The following is a 4416-nucleotide window of genomic DNA, read 5'->3' as shown; positions in this document are numbered from 1 at the left end:
TATTAAATTAAATTTTTTTGAAATGTTTTCTTCCACCGCGGCGGTAAGTAATTGGAAAATTATAATCTAAAATAATAAAAAATATAAATTTATTAATAATTAATTTTATTAGTTTATAAATAATTTTTGTAACTAAGCCAAAGCTTTGATTAACCATGATTAATTAATAATTAATTTAATAAAAACAAGTTTGACAATTGTGTTACAATTAATTAATTAAACTATTTGAGTATAAGAATTCTTTTTTTAAATTATTAATAAGAATTTATTTATCAAATAAAATTTGTTTAAAAAATTGTGTAACTAAAGACATTTTTTAATTAACTGCTATTAATTAATAAATAAAAAATATTATTAATTTCGCTTTAATTAATTAATTGAATAATTATTATTAATTAATTTTTTTCTTAATTATAACATTTTTTTAAATATGAAAACAGTAATTCTAACATATATTTAACACAAAATAAATTAGTAACTAAATTAATTAAAAACAAAATTTTTAGTTAACTATTAATAATTAATTAATTAAAATTATTATTAATTCTACTTTCATTAATTAATTTAGTAATTATTATTAATTCATTAGTTTCCTAATTAAATTTTTTTTTAATTTTTTATATCATAAATATAAACACATTAAATTAATTACAAATTAAATTAAAAAAAAAACACATCATTTAATTCCTTTTCCTATATTTTTGAAAAAAGTAATAAAGAATGGTTACTTTATTTTTGTATTTTTGTATTTTTAAATTTTTTTCTAAATTTTCAAAAAATTATGTAATTATTTGTAAATAAATACCACACTTGGTCCATTGTTACGCGTGAGTCAACAATTATATACACACACCCGCAGCAAAACCACTAAAATATTTCAATCAACGTGAAATTTAAATAATTCTTTTTTACATTTTCCTTCTCTTGTTCTTGCTGTTTTCGTTGTTGTCCGAGTATTTGTGTTTATCTTCAAGTGGTCATAAAACACTTAAGTGCTGCTAATACAGAAATTTCTGCGTGGGATTAACACAAGTGGCTAATTTAGAAATGGGAAAAAATAAATATGAAAACAACAACAACATTTAGATAACAAAAAAAGAGAAGACGCTGAAAGAGTTTCGAAATTTGTTTTGTGGAGAAAAATGTTCGCTTATTCATCATCATCAATCAATGAGATAAACTGGCGAATATATGGAAAAAGTAGCAAATGAGTTTTCTTATGCTTGTATGTATGTATGTGTATCTGTCGTATATGTTTGCATGGAAATGTGAGTAATAAAGAGTAATGCCTTGTAACTGACCGCTGTCAATATCCATGAATATCTTCTTTGGTCGCGAAGACAAATGTTTATCTCTTTTGACTTGAAAAGCATTGGTAATCCCTGCGTTAACTTCAGAAGTTAATTAGCCAGCAAGAAAAATAAGAAGATCAACGAAATACCAAATTTGTTTAGTATAAAAACTTGTGAAAGCCAGGATGCTCATCTTAGCTCTTAAAAAACAATATTTTCGAAATTGTTTCTGAAATTATTTTACTCTTATTACGTTTTCGGCTGGTCGATTGACCACCAAGATCGTGTGATATCACACCGTTGGACTATTTTCTGTGGGGATATGTAAAGTCTGAAGTCTATGCGGCCACTCCCGCTTCGAATCAGGCCTTGGAGCAAAACATCACGCGTGTTATTCGCCAGTCGAAAGGCTGGAACGAGTCATCGAAAATTGGACTCCACGGATGGACCATCTAAGACGTAACCTCGGCCAACGAATGTCCTTTTGAATGATAATAAACATTCACCATTATATTTGAAGTTTCTGTATTTTTATACCCTGAACAGGGTATATTAAGTTTGTCACGAAGTTTGTAACACCCAGATGGAAGCGTCGGAGACCCTATAAAGTATATATATAAATGATCAGTATGTTGAGCTGAGCCGATTTAGCCATGTCCGTCTGTCTGTCCCTCAGTTTTTAAAATATCGTTTTGAAATTTTGCCAACGTCATTTTCTTTTCAAGAATCTGCTCATTTGTCGGAACTGCCGATATCGGACCACCATAACATATAGCTGCCATACAAACTGAACGATCGGAAAAAAGTTCTTGTATGGAAAACTTTCACATTTGACTAGATATATTCACGAAATTTGGTGTAGATTATTTTCTAAGGCAACAATGTAATCTCCGAAAAAATTGTTTAGATCGGATTACTATAGCATATAGCTTCCATATAAACTGAACACATAGTTACTAAATGAAATGCACCTGTGAAGGGTATATTAGCTTCGGTGCAGCCAAAGTTAACGTTTTTTCTTGTTTTTTATTTTAAAAAAAGTTGGGAGCATCGAAATTGATCACCCTTTAGAAGATGCGTGAATTTCTTTGTTTTCAGCAGAGGTAATTCGTTATTCAGACAGCTTAATTGAAAAATGCTTTTATGAATGAAACTTTTTACAGTAAATTGTATACACATTATATGTCAATACGAAGTAAGAGAGGAAGAAAATAAATTTTATGCTCGCCGTTCAAGAAATAAGCTAAGAAGGTTAGAGATATCAGGTTCCTAAATCGTTTAAGATGAGCTTCAAAAACCAATCTCGTAAAAAGGCAGACATTTAAAATAATGCTCGTTTCGGAAATCCAATAATTTCTTTATGATCAAGAGAAATATATCCATCACTAGAGTAGTAAACGTCTAAAACTTCAACGAACTAAGATAACATTTTACATAAACAAAGTTTCGAAGTCAAATTTTCCAAAGGCATATTATTTTGAGTACACGTCTGCATATACAAACATACTATATACCACATACTCCAATATTTTCCAGCGAACTACCATATGGCGGCACGGCTCGCAAGTACATATTTATAGCAATCCATGCAAAATTTAGTGCCATCACACTCCGAGCAATTCATTGATTGCATGTCGTGCGGTAATTAAACGCTGAGTTGGGCGACAAGTCAGCGCCAGCTGCCACAACTCCCGCTACCGACAAAGTAACGGCATACAACCGAAAAAGTTATTATGCAAAATTTTGTATGTAAATATTTAAGTGGTCATGTCGCGACCAAAGAAATCAATAGGAAGCTCGTGTGGTCGCTCAAAACCGAATAGCTTGCAATGAAAGCCGCAGGGTAAATATTATATATGTATATATATATGTATACTTGTAGGTATATTATATAAAAACTTTGCGATGTGGAAAAGCCGCTCGGTGAAAAGTCACGTGTTCACGTGCAGCACGCAAAGTTTGACGCCATAAAACGCACACAAACCCATATACAGTTACATGCATGTGTGCGCTCGTATTTGCATAATCGAAAGGCGTCGTGTGAAACAAATCCATTTTGTTATTTGTTGAAGCGAAAAGTTGTGGTTTTCAGGCGATTTAAAGGTGCATAGAACTTCGGAAAGCTTATCAAACTTATAGCAAAGGATTGTTTGCCGTTTTTTTAAGTAAAGAATTTAAGGTTGGTTTGAAGCTAAACGAAACTTCACGTGATTTTTTCCACGAAAAATTACCATCGTGGGTTTTTAAGACAGTTTTTTCAGATCTTTTCAAGGAACTTCTAGAAATTATATTTTACCGAAAAATAATATAAATACCATTGAGCATAATTAAAGTTTCTCCGGAGTTTATAGTGATTATTGTAGTTAAGATACGGGAAAGATCTGTCTACATCCAAAAGGCAATCGAAATTTTGATATTTTCTATCCAAATATGATTCGCAAATGTAAATAAGTTTTTAAAGCTTGAAAATTTGGCTCTGATCAACAAAGAGGAAACCACAGATCCCTTAGGTAGGTAGTCAAAAGCGAGCACTACTATTCTCTTCTATTCTCTGTGAACTATGGAGCTTTTTAAGCTCTAAGTATTCCATAGAACTTGGTCTCAACATCACCGTTTTAAACAGTAGAAGAGTGTCCTTCACTAGGCCCAAAAACTTCAACGAGAGCTCCTGTGTAGTATTCTTTCAAATCAAATAGTGACTTCTCAAATGGTAGTTTCTTTCTACAAGAAACACTTAACTTGACTACGGAGGACAACTCTTAAATATATTGTAAGTTTAGTAACGGGTCTTAATTATTTTTTTCATCATTATCTAGCTATATCTCTTTGTGACCTTACGAGTACTGCCACTGCTATCAGGTTGCCAGTCACTATAAGAGATCGCTTGTTACGATTATACCGCCTATATCCGGTCGTAGGAACCTCTTTTGTTTTCGGATCGATGGGATGTACCACAACCTCCTGTCTCAGAGACTTCTATGGAGTGGAGCTGTTCCATCAATATGTTGGAGTGTTGAGTTCCCTGAGGTCGTTTGCTTCTGAGATCGCCGATCGTGACCTAGGTCGATACCTGTACGGCCAATTTATTGGTGACGTGCTTAAAATGTACTTGAAGACTTGCCAG

Source organism: Bactrocera tryoni, chromosome 4 (genome assembly GCF_016617805.1).
Source record: "Bactrocera tryoni isolate S06 chromosome 4, CSIRO_BtryS06_freeze2, whole genome shotgun sequence".
In the NCBI taxonomy this organism is placed as follows: Eukaryota; Metazoa; Arthropoda; class Insecta; order Diptera; family Tephritidae; genus Bactrocera; species Bactrocera tryoni.
The sequence above is the reverse complement of the archived record's forward strand: the minus strand, read 5'-3'. Positions refer to the sequence as shown.